Genomic DNA, 18,212 nt, shown 5'->3' with positions numbered 1-18,212 from the left:
AGGAGATGATTGGAACACAAGTTGAGTGACATGTATGCCTGCATAACTTTTAAATTGCTTAGAAAGATGAGCTATCAATAGATGGCTATTAAAATCCCTGCAAGCTGCCTACATTGTTATAATAGGAAAACCTAAGTGAAAAGAGCAAAGGGAAAAAGTCGCTAACAATGATACTACAACAAAGAAACTTTTGGAACTGGAACAAAATCACACCTGTGTTGGCATCTTGGGATTTTATCACAAGACTTACAATATTTGGTATTGTTAATAAACCTCCATCTGCTGGAATCAAAAGATTACATGGGGACCTCAACTTTCATTTTCTTAACGTTAGTTTCTATCATCCTACTGATAGAACACTCCTTGGAACTGTGAAAAGAGTGTACTGTAAAGATCACCAAGCAGAAGGCAATGACAAAGCATTCAACATTTGTAATAAATCACATAATTTGTAAGCTAATTGAATAGGTTTTGGGACCCGACTCATGCTTTTTTTAGTGCTTGGAGTTAGAAATGTACCTCAGTCCTGTAGGTCTGGCTTGTCAGGAAAACATACTGGTAAGTAATCTCAGAACTGTTAGCAAGAGGCACTCAGTTCCTCAATAACTGTTTTCTCAACCCATAGGTCAGACAAGGAGATCTTCTACTTAGTTACAAAATTACTTTTGGGGGCCTATCTCTGTCAGTCAAGTGCTTACTGTTCTTAAATCATCTTCAGCAGCTGAGCATGCTCTTCAGTGTGTTCTATATTTATAATTAGGTATACACATCCAGGTATGCACAGAACTGTATTAAAACATTATTAAAATTGTGAAGTCAAATACTGAAAAGTTAAGAAATGGCAGAAAAATGGTTGCTGGTGAAGCTATAATTTGCCAGTTATATATATGAATTATGATACATTCTTTAATTACATGACTTCATATGATATCTCACTTGGGACCTTGACTTATTTGATGTACAGCATGGACCTAGTCTGGGGCAGAGCTTTGGCTTCTGATTCGATTCAGAGAAGATTCAGCTCAATTTGGAGGCCAAATGACTGAATCATTCAAACCAAATCTACTAGGGGGGCCAAAAAACCCTCTCAGAGTTAATTCAGACCCACAGGAATCAATTCAGAAAAGATTTGGAAAAAAGATTCGGAGATTCCAAGATTCTGAAGGCAGTCTTTCAGGGGACAGAAACTGAGAAGAGGGAGGGGAAGCAGCAGGGGGAAGACTGACATCTGTAGATGGCCAGTAGGGCTGTGTAAAACACTGTTTCATTTCAATGTCCATTTTGCCATTTTGAAGGGACAGTGTTTCATTTTATTGTTTCATTTCATTTTGAAGCAGTGTCCCATTTCATTTTATTGAAACTGTTTTGCTTTTTTGACAAATTTCAATGTTTCACTCATAGGCTATTATGGGGAATCATGAAAATCCCTAAAACTTTGTCATTTTTTGTCTGATTTGGATGAAAATTGCAGAGATAGTAGCCCCTTCTGCCGGCATGAATCCTGCCAAGTTTCAAGGAGATAGATACAGAGGTTTCTGGTAAACTGCACCTCAAACTCTTCAAAGCAGAAGTCCTGATACTTGCCAGCAGAGGCAGCCTCCTCTTATTCGGGGTGCAGATCTGGGGGCTCGCACCCCTGGTAGGGCTGCCAGACTGTGCTGGACTCCTTCTGGGGGTGCAGGCCCCCAGATCTGTGCCGAATGACAGCAGGCTGCCGCTGCTGCCTGGGATTGGCACTGGACACAGTCTGCCCCCAGCACTGGGCTCCATGGAGCTCAGCCCAGTGGCAGGAGGCAGAGCACAGTCCTGACTCTGCCTGTCTCCTGCCACTGGGCTGCACTCTGATCTGCTCCACCAGCCCCATGAAGCACAGCCCAGCAGTGGAAGGTGGGCAGAGCTGATGTTGCCCTCCGATCAGCTCTGACAGCCCTACAGAGTGCATCCCAGTAGCAGGAGGTGGGTAGAGCTGGCACTGAGCTCCAATTGGCTCCACCAGCCTCACAGAGCACAGCCCAGGAGCAGGAGGTGTGGTAGAGCCAGGACTGTGCTCCCCCCGCCAGGCTGAGCTACATGGGGCTGTAGAGCCACTTGGAGTACAGCCCTGGCTTTCCCCTGCCTCCCACCACCAGGGTGATTCAAAACTTGAAACATTTTGAAACTTTTGAAACATTTTGAGTGCCCTCATTTTGTTTCAAAGCTGTTTTGATGCTTTTGTTTCGTTTCGATTTTACTGCTTCAAGCTTGAAACGCATTAAAGCAGCTTCGAAACAAAACACTTGGCAAAATTTCACACAGCCCTACTGGCTAGTGACTGTGATCTTTCCCTGAGTCCCCTTCCAATTACACTGCTCTGGGGGAGGGATGTAGAAACAACATATAAGCCTCTGTCTGCAGCCTTTCTGTCCCTTTTGTGAGCAGTTTCTGCCTGAGCAAAAGAGGGGTGGGCAGCTGGTCCAGAAACAGGTGGGCAGGTGAAGATCTAATCAGCACCAGGAAGGCCCCCTGTTACAGGCTACCATCCCTACTGTTTTCATCCAAATCTGCCTTAGCACACACAAGTGACACGAGTTTTGCTTTCATCAGTTTGAGGTGCAGTTTCCACAAACCCCTGCACCTATCTCCTTGAAATTTGGCAGGTTTTATGCCCTCATATGGGGCTGCTATGCCTGCTGTTTTCATCCAAATCTGCCAAAAATGGCAAAGTTATAGGTATTTCAGTGTTTCCCCTTTATAGTCTATGGCCGAATCACCAAATCTCTCTGAATCAGTGCCAAATCTTCTGAAGCCAATATGGCCAAACTGTTTTGGGACAGCAATCCAAATCTCCAAATTGAATCACTGTCCTCTGAATCGGCCGAATCCAAATCAAATACTTCCTTATTTGCACAGGCCTAATGGACATACATACTTTTGCAGCTTTTTCATAAAGGCAAATGTTTCTAAAAGGAAGCAGCTGTTATTTCTAATTATTACATTGGGAAAAGCCAGGAGCAACACAAATGTAGCAAAAATGCAGCAACTTCAAACATTGCATGAAGCAGTGCATGAGGCAGTACTGAAGCTGGAACAGACCATACCCTCACTTGAGTGCCCTAATCACCAGGCTATAAAACTGTACCACATTGTATATAATATTTAAATATTCATGGGGCAGGGAGAGTGAGAATAGCTGCAGGTTGGTGATGAAGCCATGCAGGTAGACATTTGCTTGCTATTCCTATTCCAATGAATGTTTAATTATTTATTTTAATTGGAAAAATGTAGACAGGAGAGATTGTAAACCCTCTCCTTTACCTCTAAACCTTAGTATACCCTATAAGTTCATGACTTTTTTTAAACAAAATTGTTTGTGTAAGAAACAGAAAAGACCCTGAAGTAAACATTTCATTTTTCTTTTCTTCATGTGTAACTATTTTTCATTTAGAGATTTGCTAATTTTAATCTGAACATGATTAAACAAAACATTCTTAATTGTTATTTTTATTTTGGGAACTTCTACTGAACTGAAAAAAATCACTTATTTGCCAGCTCCAGTGGCAAATACAGGACTGATCGTCTGAGTTTGGGACACTTAAATTAGTACATTTTTTGATCTTACACTCTTTGTGGTTTGGTTTCACATTCATCAAAAAGGGATAGGACAGCTTCATCTTTCAGTGAAGTTTTGAAGATAGATTATTGTTGGTAGTGATGTGTACCCAACAAAAGCCCCTGAAGAAATCCTATAATTCTGCCTTTAAATCAGAAATTGCATACAGCTCAAATAAATATGGCATGAGCCACAAATTGAATAATATTGAAGAGCTGATCATTAAAGGGATATTATCTATTTTCTACATGGAAAGTGGCAGGGTTTCTGTGGAAAAAAATGTATAGAATTTTGTCATTAAAGACTAACAATGCATGCATGCAAAGGGGCTGAATTAAAGCATCCTTAATTTTATCATTTCTCAACTCTTGACAATTTGATTTTGCAACCTTAATAAAATCCTTTAACACTGTGTATCCTGTGTGTGTGCATGTGTGCACACACGTAAGCACGCATGTGTGTGTATGTTTATGTTTGTGAGATTTTCTAAGGGAAAGAAAAATGAAGAAGCCCAGAAACTCCAGGAACTCTGTTGAAACTACTGGGTCTATCCCAAGGTTTTGCCAGTTGATCTGGCAGAGCAGTGGTGACAATATTACATTGTGACCATCTTCATGGGCCAACATTACACTAGAAGGGAAGCAGACATGCCCTTTGGTAGGGCCTTTCACAAATATTTGTTGAGAACAGTGGCAGGGTAAGGCTCAGGAATGTTGTGTCCCATCCTAAATAGAGGGAAGGAAAAATAATTATCCTATCTGACAGAATTGTTCAATATTTTAAGCCTTGACCTATTCTGTATCAGGATGAATTCAAGACTGTTCAAAGTTTTTCATAGGCAAGAAAGGGATACTCCAAAACAGGCCCCCATCTTCGTGGGTAAAGCACTTATCAAAGACCTACGTTATACCCTGGTTCTAAGAAAACTTTTCAAACATGTATTTTTTCAAAAATTATGTTCCTGCAAAAAGAAATATTTCAGTTTCCCCAAACTGTCACTTTATGATGAAAAGCCCTATACCGAAAAAAGTTCCCAGTCAGCTCCCATGCAAGACTTCAGAGTTTCCCCCTGTTCCAGTCCCCTCTTTACCATCTATTTATTTGTTCCTATCCCTCTCTCCTCACCTACCCAAACCAAATATCTGTTATTCAAGCTTCCCCTGCCAGTTTCCTAGCCGGACTTACCAGCATTTGGTCAATCTACAGCAGAATCATATAATGAGAAACACTGGACAAGTCTAATGGTAGATGGAGTGAAAAACCACACCTATTTTTTTGCCATGTCTGACTTATATCTAAAAGCTGAGAATGTGAAGGATCTCTTGTGACAGAGATCCCTTCTGTATGAGATCAAGAAGCCAGCTGAGCGTATTTGGTACTGCTTACTCTTTGCCTCTTGTTTTTGGTTGATTCTATGTATTTTCAGTTATATTGCTCTATTCTACGTTGCGGCACATGGTAAGAAATGGAGATGATCTGAGCAACCCTGTTGCATCCACTTACTATTGCTCCCTTTCTCTTTTGTAAAAAAATAAACAGCTTTAGTATAAAAATGCCTGGGTTATACTATTAAAAAGCACATGTTACCAGTTACTGATAAGTGAGGAAGTGAGAAGATTCCATCTTGTTTAAGGATCAGCATACTTTCTTAAAGTAAAGTATTGAAAGAAAATACCCATCACTATAGAATATATGGATTTGACAAATATCTGTCATTTGCTTTGCACTCCATATTTAATATTTGATTTTAAGTATGTTTTGAGACAAACAGTAACACAAATGAGTGGTAGAAAACTAAGACTCTAAACTTATATGTATAAATTATAAAGAATACAGTACCTTTACCATCTAACCTGTTCAGGTGCATATGTATATATACCCAGATTCAAAGAACATCTATACACAGCATAATCCACAGGGCTCTGCATTTGTCAAGATGTATGATCAGATCTCAGAAAACAGCAAATGCTATCAATAAAACATGAAGCAAAGTTAATTACAGGCTTCCATTCAGAGCCACCCTGCCGCTAGTGGCCCATTATAATGAATCATTCCTCACATGGAGCAGAGATTGACAGAGATTTTATAAACTTTCCATTCTCCAAGTTTTCCCTATGTAATAAGTGCCTGCTGTAGGCTGGGAAAGTGATTAAGTATCAATTTCATGTAGAATAAGGAATAAATGTTTAAAAGACTAATGAGACACTATTTTTACTGCTTAGAGTACTGACTAACCAATGAGTCAGATGAATGCCTCTGTCATTTTAATTAGTCATTGGCTGAGCCTCTTTTTTCCTTAAAGGTTTCTAATTGGGTTATTTGACTAACTTTAAACTAGTTCTTCACTACCAGGCATGCACTTTTTGACTGAGAAGATTGATATGCTTTGTCTTCCAATATACCTCTGATTCTTCTTGATGTTTTCAGAACAAGGATTAACATACGTTATGGCTAAGAGTTGTCCATTTTGTCAGTAGATTTCTTCTAGTCTTGAATGTCTGAAAAGTTTCTCTTATGTGATCTGACAAAATCTTCAGTCTTCATTAATATCCATGAAACAATCAAAAAAGATGCCAAAGAATTCTACAACTTATATTCTTGACATTCATTATTTTAAGATGACTTTTTAAATTGATGCAATGTGTGTTTGCATGTGTATTTGTGTATTGTGGATGAGACTGTATTACATTTGCCCTATACTTAATTCTTTATTTCTGAGACCTGCCCATTAGAGTGTATGCTTACTAATTGTTTCAGACTGTTTGGGCTGAAATTTTCTACACTGTGCGCCTTCTTTAGGCTGATTTTTTTTAAATTTCAGTCAAAATGATTCCACCATTTATGAGAAATTACATTATTTTGCTCCTGTTAAAAATACCAATAGCCATTTTTGCGTGAAGTTATAGGTCCTCATGCCTCAACAAAGGAACTTGAGTTATGGTGATATTTTTGTAAGTGGTTTGCCTTTGCAGAAACATAACTGGCCTGCTCTGCACATGAGGCAGTGGCAGCAAACAGTATAGGATTAATGGCCAGAATTTTACTGCTGTGGGGGGAGATATCACCTGTATTTGTTGCCACCATGTATGTTGAGTCACCATTTAAACACCAATTTTCAGCAGCAAAAAAAAAAAAAAAAAAAGGAAGTAACATTTCCCCCCTTGGCAGCAAACTTCTGGCCACTGCTTCTGCATTGTGCACTGCAAGTGCCCAGAGCACCATGCACTGTTGCTGCTGCTGCTCTGTGCTCCCACTGCTAGAAGTGAAGCTAGAGCCACTGCAGGGATGGTGTAGGGTATATTTGGAGGGAAGGAGGTTGTAGGGGATGGGATGATGAGGTGCCTCCTGTAGTTTCATTCCAGCAACCCTTTTCAGGCAGTGCCAGGGATTTGGACTCTGTTCACCTATCCATTGTAATGGTATTGGTCTGTTGTAATCCCTATAAAAAAACCCACTTATGTTTGGCCATGTTTTAGGACTTGGAACTATTTATTTGACACATGCACAGTGCAGACTTATATTTAGCAGATAGTTTTCCAAAGATTCTGTTTTCATTGGATACCCCAGCTTGGAGCTAAGAAGGACTTTCCTTGTTAATGAAACTTTGGATCACTGTGAGTTATGCTAGGTACTTGAATTGAGAGCATATAGGGCATTTTTCAGACTCAGCTGCACTTCCAAATGACTTAGAGAAGCAGAGATGACTGTAGCAAGGTGCGGGGCCTGGGGCAAATCAGCCAGTGTGGGGCCCGGATGCAGCGGCGGCAGGAGGGGTGGGGAGAGGGAGTAGTGAGCAGCCAGATGTGAAGCTGGCCCAGCTCCATGGGGCCCCCCAGAGTGTGGGGCCTGGGGCAGTTGCCCCAATTTGCCCCCCACCTCACCCCAGGGGCAGCCCTGTAGAGAAGGAAGTTGACTGATTTTAGTAGAGAGAAAACAAGATCTATGGGAATAGAAGGAAAAGATTTCATAGATTTCATAGACGTTAGGGCTGGAACGTACCTTGGAAGATCATCGGGTCCAGCCCCCTGCCCTAAGAGCAGGAAGTCAGCTGGGGTCATAAGATCCCAGCAAGATAAGCATTCAATTTACTCTTGAAGGTGTTCAATGTAGGTGTTTGAACCACCTCCAATGGCAGGCTGTTCCAGACCTTGGGGGCTCAGACAGTAAAGAAATTCTTCCTTATGTCCACCCTGAAACGGTCTTGTAGTAGTTTGTAACTGTTCGACCTCGTCATCCCTTGGGGTGCTCTGGTGAACAAACGTTTCTCCAGATACTGGTGGTCACCCCTGATAAACTGAGCCTGAGATTGAGATAAGAAGTTCGGGAAAGGAAACTGAGCCTGAAAACTGGGATGATACTGGGCCTGGTAGGTGTAGAAGACAAGGAAAGAAATGGGGAAGGGACTGAGAGAAAAAAGGGAGCTGTGCAGAGACTAGTACATACTGGTCAAGGAGACTACAACGGGGACTCTCTAAAGGTAAGACTAGTACAGGCTGGATAAAGTGTTTGGGATTGGATTGGGAAGAGCTACAATTGTAACATGGACAGCTTTTGTGGGTATCTAGACTTGGAATAAAGGATAAAAGATTCTCTGCCTACTACAGCACATTTCCATCCAGAGATTGAAATGGAACTAGGTGCTCTAGTCTGATCATTCCTCTGCTCTCAGCAAATATCCATGAAACTCACTGGGAAAGTGATCACTTTCTCTCAAAAGCTGGTGCACTTTCAAGGTAAATGTGGCAGTTAATTCATTATCTCAAGTGGCAGAGGTCAGTGTGGATTTACTAAATGTTTCCACCCTTCTGATCACCCATGTAGGAGTTCATATAAATTCCCATGATAGAAAGGAAGGATTTTGGTTTGCTTTTCTGAAAACAATAAAAGATACATATAAAAATTCTATGGTAAAAGAATGGTAGTAAGTAATTAAGGCTGTAAAATAAATTGTTTGTGTAACCTAAATTCAATTCCCTTTCAGATACACATTATGAGACAGACTTTAGCTATGAGATCATGCAGGGCATTCAGTGCACAGAATGGTCTTGACCTGGGGATCAATCAAAAGGCCTTGTTTCATGGTAATTTTAGGTGGCTCCTGGATCTCTTAACCACTGGATTGGCTGCACATTAACACCTTTAAATAATTGTAAACACTTTTCATGAAGCTTACAGTTACACCACTCCAGGGCAGGATTATCTCTAATCAGCATTGCTCCTGTTCCATTAAAGTGTGGCCACTTCCCAGAGCTGTGCTGCCCAAGTTGAAGTCCTTCAGTATTCCAGGATGCAGTGGCCTTTCCCCCACCCCACAAAATTGGGAGCTGAGTCCTGGCTTGGAGGTTCCTGGCACCTGCCTTGAGCTGAGCCCTGGCTTTGTGGGAGCCAGAAAGATGTTTTTCAGCTTTTGGCTGAAGAGTGGAAAGGGGCTGGGGAGAATTCAAACAATGCATCGACATTACAGCAGGCAGATATCTCTGAGCCTATACAGCTAGGGGTATGAGAGTGACAGATCCCAAACTTAGTCTATATCCTTACCGCCTGTTCTCCCAGCCTGCCTGATCGCTTTCTTCCTTGGCAATCCCTCACAGTTGAGGATGATTGTCTTGCATTATTGTCTTATCTGTGTGTCAAAAGATAGCTGATGAGGCCTATCCAGGATCAACAGACTCTACTGCATCTTGGACATATGTTTCCATGTGGGGTGGGTAATGCTGGATTTTTTATTCATTCCATGGCACTCTGTTTCTGCTGCTCCTGATTTTCCATCTCCTGTTATTGTTGTGAGGTTTTGAAATATGGAGATACCTGCAGCACACATTTCCTCCATTCAGGGTGGTCCTGGGAATAGTGTCCCATGAGCTGACATTGATATTGCATTTTTTAAAGTTGGCCTTGAGGGCGTCCTTGAAATGCTTTCTGTGTCCTCCTCTTGAGCATATGACTTGGCTCAGTTGGGAAAATAAAACTTGCTTCAGGGGTCTGGAGTCAGACATCCAGATGACATGGCTGGCCCAGAGGAGTTGATGCCAAATGTTCATTACCTCACTACTCATGTTATTTGCTTGCAGAAGGACACTAATTTGGTGCATTTGTCTTACCACTTCTTCAATGTGCAAATGTCTTACCATTTGTCAAGTATCTTCTGCAGGCAGTACTGGTGGCACTTCTCCAACAACTTTAGATGTCTCCTGTACATTGTCCACATCTCAGCTCTGTACAGCAAGGTAAGGATCATGACTGTTTGATAGATCATGACCTTGGTTTTGGATCTGATGTCAGTCTTTGATGAGGTGATGTTGGATTTCTTCGTTGATGTCAGCGTTCTGCTAGAGATGGCTTTTGAGGTACGGGAAATACTCAGTGTTCTCCAGAGTCTCACCATGGATCTGGATTACTGGAGCTGGATCTGTTCATTAAGAGCTTGTTGGTGGAGGACCTTCAGATCTTCAGGCAATCAACAACAACTTTACCAAGACTTGCAAGAAAATGGGACTGATGCTTAACATTCAGAAGGGTGTTTCCGAGTGTGCACACTACAGTAACATCAGCATATTGGCGCTCAGTGATTCAAGTTGGGGTCATCTTAGTTTTGGCTTGAAGTCAGTTGAGGTTAAACAGCTTACCATCCATATAGTTGTTTAGTTCCATTCTGTCTGGAAGCTTGTTGATGGTCAGATGTAACATCACAGGAAGAAATATTGAGAAAAACGTTGGAGCAATGACACAGCCTTGCTTAACTCCCATTTTAACTTCAAAGCAATCTGTAATAGATCCATTACTGAGAACCATCACTCACATACCATTATGGAGCAGGCAGAGAATGGTGACAAATTTTGATGGTCATCCATACTTCAGAAGGATCCTCCACAACACTTTTTGGCTGATGGTCAAAATCTTCCATATGACCATGTAGAGAGGCCTATGTTGTTCCTAAAATTTCTCCTGCACCTGGAGAGCTTTGAAGATGATGTTAGTTGTGCCTCTTGATGTCCTAAATCCACACTGAGATTCTTCAAGGAACTCTTCAGCAAGTAGAAGGACAGTTCAGATGGGTTCTCGCAATGGTCTTTCCTGTGGTGGATAGCCAGGCTATCCCTCTGTAGTTTCCACAGTTGGACTTGTCTCCTTTCTTGAAGGTTGTCACAATCATGGCATCCCTGAGATCATCTGGGATTTCCTCATCATTCCAGATCCTTAAGATGTGGGCATGAAGCTGTTATGTGAGCTCCCTGTTTGAAGATTTCAATGGGTATTCCATTTGCTCCAGATGCCTTGTTGTTCTTCATCTGCTTGATGGCTTTCCTCACCTTGTCAAGGGTTAAAGGGGGTTGTGAGATCATCTCTGACTGGGTGTTGTGGGATGGAGTTTAGAACACTCTCATCAACAGCACAGTGTCAATTGAGGTCTTCAAAATGCTTCTTCCAATGTGCATTGATGACTCCCCCTTTCTTGATCAGGTCTCCTCCATCCTTAGGTCTCAAGAGGGTTTGTCCTTGAGTGCTCAGACTGTAGATGGCTTTGGTGGCACTGAAGAAGACATGCATATCATAGATGTCAGTGAGATATTGAATCTTCTTAGTTTTGTCATCCCACCATTTGTTCTTCATATTGTGTGACTGCCTTTGGACTTCTGCCTTGGCTTGTTGGAGATTCATTTTTTTTTTCGCTTGGAGTTGGTGTTGTTTTGCCAAGCATAAACGGCCTTGCACTTGTGATCAATCAACTCTTGGATCTCCTGGTCATTCTCATTAAACCAGTTTTGATGTTTCCTGGTAGAAAATCCAAGTGTCTCTTCACAGCCACAGATGATGATGGCCTTGAGGGCACACCACATGCTGCTGACATTCTCCCATTGTTGTTGATTGGAATTCACCAGTTTTTTGTTGAGGCATTGGTGGAAGAGGTGTCTCTTGCTTGAGTCCTTGAGTCCATCAACATTGATCTTTCATCAGCATTGCTTCTGCTGCAGTTGTCATTTGGGAACTAGTTTTAGTGACATAGCTGAGTGGTTAAGTGGGTGATTAGTCCAGCAATCATCAGCTCATAGTAGAGTTCAAGTGATGAGGACATCATTGTGATCTTGGGCACGGACAATGATATAGTCAGTTATGTGCCAATGCTTAGATCATGGGTGTTGCCATGATGTCTTGTGCCTATTTTTCTGGCAGAACAGGGTGTTGGTGATAGTAAGTCCATGTTCCTCACATTTGGTCAAGATGAGGATGCCATTGGAGTTGACCTTTCCTACACCTTCCTTGCCTATGGTTCCATTTCAGAGTTTAGAGTCCTTTCTGACACTGGCATTGAAATCACCATGATGAATAAGCCTGTCTTCCTCCAAAACATCACAGAGGACTTGGTCAAGGTTGGTGTAGAATTCCTCCTTCGTTTCATCAGTGGTGTCAAAAGTTGGGGCATATATGCTGATGACAGTGGCATATTGGTTCCCTACCAGTTAGAGATAGAAATTCATAAGGCATTCATTAATTCTGATAGGAAACTCATTGAGTTGGCTTAACAGTTTATTCTTAATGGCAAAACCAACTCTGTAAAGTTGGCATTGTTGTTCCTGTTTATCCTTCCAGAAGAAGGTATAGCTGCCTACATGTTCTTTGACCTGCCCATCTGTTACCAAATTTGCCCATTACTTTGGGGTGTGCTCATTTATTAGGGATAGTTTCTAGGGTCTTGGTGATTCTGTCAATGTGCTGCTTGTGTTACTATATGGAGCTGTATTTCTCCCTTCTGCAAGCCCTCACCCCCAGTGGAGCTATCTTGCAGGACTCAATCTCAATGGGACTGGGTTCCTCCAGTCACCAAATCAGTCATACACACAAACACACACAAATTAACGTGACACGCCTGACCTGGCCGGGCTGATCAGCATGGACAGGCTGACACCCTCATATGCCAAGAATCAGTTCATAAGAGCAACAATAAAATGCAGTCAGACACAAGCACACAGGTGAACAGAATCCCTCTGAATCCAGCTGGGTGTCCAGCTGACACCCTCATGGGCCAGCATTCAGTTCATAAGGGCACGTCTGAGTCAAACTGGGTCAATCAGCCTGTACAAGCTGATCCCCTTATGTGTTTCAAACTCAGCACGTCCCAATCTTTGGCCTCTTGATGAGCAGACCCCACAATAATTTGGGCTTCACAGGGATCTTTAGCATAGGTAAAAGAAGCGTTGCTGCAGAGCACGGGAGGAAAGAGAAGCAGAGAAGGAAAAATATACCCAATTACTACCAGTTTGACTATAAAAGTTATTTATTGCTAAGCATATGAAATATATAATAGTACTAGTAGTAATAGACATGCAAAAAAAAAACAAACACAAACAATGACAATACTACCCTGGTTTCACTAAGTATTTGGGGAAACTTAGCTCAAGCTTAACTGATACAGTTCAGGTTCAGAAGGTTATGCCTGGAGAGAAGAGATAGAGAGAGCGAGCGCTGGGGTCTCACCTAGTCCACGGTACTCAGGCTGCAAAGCTGACAGGCACAGTCCATAGCACAATCCTTGAAGAGAGAGATGATCTGCTCTTCCAGCGTCCCAAGAATGACAGGGGATGGTGTCAGCACAGGAGTTTTCTTCTTCTTTCCTTTTCCTCTCCTTCTCCTTTTCTCCTCCTTCTTCTTTTTCTTTTTGCAGCACACACACTTACAGATTTTTATACCCTCAGTTCAGCTGCTTCGAAGCACCCTCAGTAGTGTAAATCATTGTCTTTTCTATTGACAAGGGGTTATCTGGTTTGGACCATCTCAGGGAACTGATTGATAATCAGGAAACACTTAAGATTAGGGAGTAACCCAAATACTTGGGAGCCCGCTTGAGATTCCTATGGATGGCAGATATACTGATGGGCTATCTCATGGTTTCTTCAGGAACAATAGATAGCTTGCAGCATCAGGATTTTGGATTTTTACTTGTTGTGCACAAGCCTCAGCTTAGCATGACTTTTCCAGATCTTACTATAGTCTTTTAACAGACTTAAAGCAATTATTGGGGTGCTCATAACCTTTTGTGGAGAGGACTTCCACCAGTCATCTCGGGAAAGATATGACAACACATAGGATTAGGGCTCCAGCAGGCTGGATGCTGTGATGAACCCTTAACCATTGTTCCAATGTTGCCCATACCCCCTCGGACTCGGTCTCTTGCCTCAGCATTCCCTAACCCGGCAACTGAGTTTTAGTCAATCAAGTTTAAATAGGCCTCCTATAGTGGGACCGGGGAATGTACGGCCCGAGATGCTTATTAAACTTAGAGCTGTGTGTGTGTGTCTGGGGAGGGAAAAGTCCTTACAAATCCAGATTAGAACTGGTCTGATAAATGCTGAGCTGGGTGTGTGTGAACATGGGTTGATTAACATTGGAAGCACAGATTCCCCATCATGCAGTGCTCTCCTGCTTCTCTGGTCCCAGAATTCACTGCAGTCTCTGCTTCAGGCTTTCTGTTTTCCATCTCTCATGTAAATGAATGGTCATCTGGTTCCATCTCAGATGTAAATGAGACCTAGGGCAGTTGTTTCACTCTTATCACCCTTATCTGGTGAGGTTCTTAGGTGCATCTCTCACTGCATCTTAATCAGTTTCATTTAGGTAGAGGGGAGGGAGGGAGGGGGGGGGTGAGTCCTTTGTGAGTCAGACAGACTGCATCCTGTGCCAGGGTTGCCCAAGAATACAGAGCTGAGGCGTAACACATCTCCGACTCACTGGGTCTTACTCAATGCAGGTACATCGATGTTGTCACCTGAGTTCTTGCACCATTATTTTAGTGCAGTGCTCTGGGCATTCACTATTAGGGTTGTTCAATTGGGTCCTGATGTTCCAGGTCCTGAAAATGATGGTGCGTCTTTACTGGTATTTTCAACCACAGTAAAGGTGATCCCACTGGATGAGGTTATCCAGTCATGGAGGTATACAGAATACTGTATTAGACAGGCTATCTTTAGTGCACCTCTACTACTCCCCTCCCCATGTGGAATGATCAGAGCGGGTCCTGAAGAGGGCTTCTAAGTCACAGACACCACTGCCAAATCACACTCTTGTCTCATCCAAGTGCTAGATGACCTTTTTGTAAGTGCCACCTTCATGCCAATTCATGACTTGAAGCTTCCAGACTTCACAATTCTGCTCCCATTGTAGTATGACTTTTTGTGTATTAGTTATTGTGTTTAAATGATAGTATTAAATTGATAAACCTGTATGATTGTATTAGCTTTATTTTTGTCTTTTATGAACAACTAAAACTCCATTTTGTGCTTGTTCCCTTTTGACATGAGTAAATGAACTTTGTATGTCCTAACTAATTCAGCTAATTAATGGGTAGCTGAAGAACTCATCTGTGATCAGGTGGAAAGAAGATAGTGAGAAGAAGGAATTTTGCATATCCTGACATTTGAACTACACAATGCTTCAAGGCAGAGATACTAACTCGGAGATACCAACTTTACTGGAATAACCTCATCGGAGATACCAACTTTACTGGAATGACCTCAAGTTGAGATGAGCAGAAGAAACAACCTCTAATTAAAAACAGCATGGAAGAACCCCAATGCTGAATGAAGACTTGAAATCCCAGTAAAAGTGAGAAGCAGACAAGCCAAGATGGGGAATCCACTGTCTGCAACCTCCTGGAGCACAGGCGCGTCTGTTCTTCCCCTGCTCTCATCACCCTCAATGAGCCTGGAGTGGCCACCAGTGCTAATGTTGAGTAACTTTTGCTGGTAACTCTAACATCTTACTGGAGTGGTTTTGTCTGTATGTCTGTCTATGTCTGTTTGTATGTATGCTTGTGTATGTCTGTTTGTATGACTGGTGTGTCCAAGCTTATGTATCTGCTTCATATAATCAAGAAAAGTGGCGTTTTGCTTTAGCCCCCTTTATAAGGTCTCATTCTTAATTTGAGCAATTGGGAATTTAAAGTAACACCATCACTGGTGGCCATAGGGCTTGAGGAATTTGCTGGCATGGAAAATGCTTGTGAATGACTTCTTTTATTGTGGACAAGCTGCTTCACATCAGCTTCCACACAGCTGTTGACAGAATGGGACCTTGATCCAGTGGCAAAGAGACCAAGACAACTAGGGATCTCATTCTGCTGCAGCTTTCATCCACCTTCACAGCCATTGAGATTCTAACATCTTCTTCCACCTCCTCCACCACTGAGGACTTGTAGATCCATGGTTGGGGCCTGAGCAGGCTTATTATAATGGCAACCTGTACTTGCCATGTTACAGCACTGTCAAAGGATATATGTGGCTTTTCAGGAAGGAAACCATTGCCATCTGCCTGTGGCACCACATCCTGCTGCTGCTGCTGCTGCTGCTTGGTCCACACCTACGTATTTGTCAGTTACCCACGCTTATTTTGCAACTAACCTTCCCTGAAAGTCATTCTACTATCCACCACCTGTGGATGTGCTGTGTATCAGTGCAGCTCTGCCTTTCAGCAGCCTGCTTGCATGGAGCTGCAACAATGCGGGAGATGCAAAAACCTTGTGGGAGCTGGAAATCTTTGATCCAGGGCTCACCTTGGGGCATGAGAGCCTGAGATAGCCTCCAGGAACTTTTGAACCAGGACTCAATTCTAGGCAGGATCTGGGAATTTCTGAGAGGGAGGAGGGCATCATGTACAGCTGAAGTGGAAGCAGGGCAGCAGCAACAGTGGGGGCAGTACTCTCATCTGGTGCAGGAGCAGGTGTATAGGAAGTGGCAGTGTTTCCCCATCCTGCACCATGCGTACCTGCTGCATGACCTGCAGTGCCAATAAGCTCTGGGTTCTGAACCCTGCCCTGAGCTGAGCCTGCCCTTGCTCCCCCGCCACAAAGCCATACGTGTGTGTGTGTGTGTGTGTGTGTGTGTGTTTTATTATTACCAAGCAGCTAAATCAACAAACACAGACATGGAATTAATACATTTTTTACCTTTTTACTGTTTTTAGCTATTAATACAAATCAAATACCATATTGAATATAACAGTAGCACGTGTTCACTGTACATACATGTGCTTACTGCATAGAAGCAGCAGTGGCTAGAGACAGGGCTCTGCTGGGCTGCACAGTATGGGGATGCACTCTGAACCCAGCAGGGCTGGGCACTGTGCCACTGATTGCAGCTTGTACTTCTCCTCCTGCCTCTATGTGGGGAAAAGGTTGTGGCTGGGGCAACCTGTGTCTAGGGTGGGATAGCTCAGCTCTGCCCCCTGAGCCTCAATCCTTATCTCTCCTGCTGCCTTATCAGAGCCCTGGGTGGACTCACATGTGGGAGAGCACATAGGGGGCCAGTGTGAGGTGAGAGCCCTGCTCCCAGCCCCACTCCCCACCAAAGCCTCCCAGGGCAACCAGAGATTCTCCTCCCTGCCCATGATGTTGGCTCTGCTGGTGCTGGCAGCTGCCCCCAGTTCCAGCCTGCAGTCCTGGACCCACAGCATGACAATGGCTCCAGGGCCAAGCCTTTGCAGAGGATGTGCTGCACCTGTCTGGGGGGAACCACCTTGTTCCAGTTCCCTGGTCCAGGAATGATGGCCAGGAACACCTCTTCCCAACACTGCTGATTCTGTTGGGCAGGCAGCCACTGCTGGACCCCAAGCCCTAGGGAATGGAGTGGAGTGTGGCCAGCCCCAGAGAGCTCTCAGACCCAGTCAAGCTCCTAGAGCACCAGCGCTCTAGGAAACCAGGATATAAGCCTGTCCTGGCTCACAAGCCCTCTAGTGGCAACATATCAAACTCTAAGCTAACACTAAGCTGATCAATATTTGTGCCAGTTATAGCATAACGTGTAATAAGGCACAAAGTTGCAGGATGCAGGGATTTGTTTGTAGGATCCTTGCTGCAGAAGCTGCATACCAAAGGTGCACACTGAATGAAAGGATTTCAGCAAGAGAAAGGAATGTTTTGTAGCTGGGAAAGTTAAGGGATGCCTGGAGAATTGTATTCTATCCCTGCCTATGCCACAGAATTCATGTCATGATAAAAAATAATATTACACCAAACATGTCACATGAGGTCAGAACTGTTTATTCTTCCTTTTATGGGTTACTCTCCTGAACATCATATCTAATTTTTCAAAGTGTTGAGCATTTTGGCACAATGGTGACCAATGAGCTGTGCTTTTAACACATGTTGGGTGTGCCTACATAAGATGTTTATTGCAGCGATGACTAACTAGCTCTGCACTAAACATCTCAGTGTCTACATAGGTAGGCCTATTATTAGGCCACAGTAAACTAAAGTCTGCTGCAGATTAGCACTTTTAAATAGAAATGCTGTTGGCTACAAATGTCCAACTCGGGATCCGTAAAATTCTGGTTTATTAGGTGGATTGAAACACTGTAATAAGTTAAATCATAAACCTTGGGGCTGGTCCTTTCACACACACACACACACACACACACACACACACACACACACACACACACACACAAGCAAGCTACAAGAGTCAGGTATACCTATCCCACAGGCGCTGGAGTCTGTCATTAAGGCTTCTTTCAGCGTGGTGTTATCTTCCAGAAGGGGGTCGCTGGCTGCTCCTGGCTGGGCAGGTCAGGTGCTGGTCAAGTTGGAGATCAAGAGGGTGCCACTGAGGGTCACTTTTCAGTGCTTGTTATCTGT

This window comes from Alligator mississippiensis, chromosome 1 (assembly GCF_030867095.1).
Source record: "Alligator mississippiensis isolate rAllMis1 chromosome 1, rAllMis1, whole genome shotgun sequence".
NCBI lineage: Eukaryota > Metazoa > Chordata > Crocodylia > Alligatoridae > Alligator > Alligator mississippiensis.
This window is presented reverse-complemented; position numbering follows the sequence as displayed.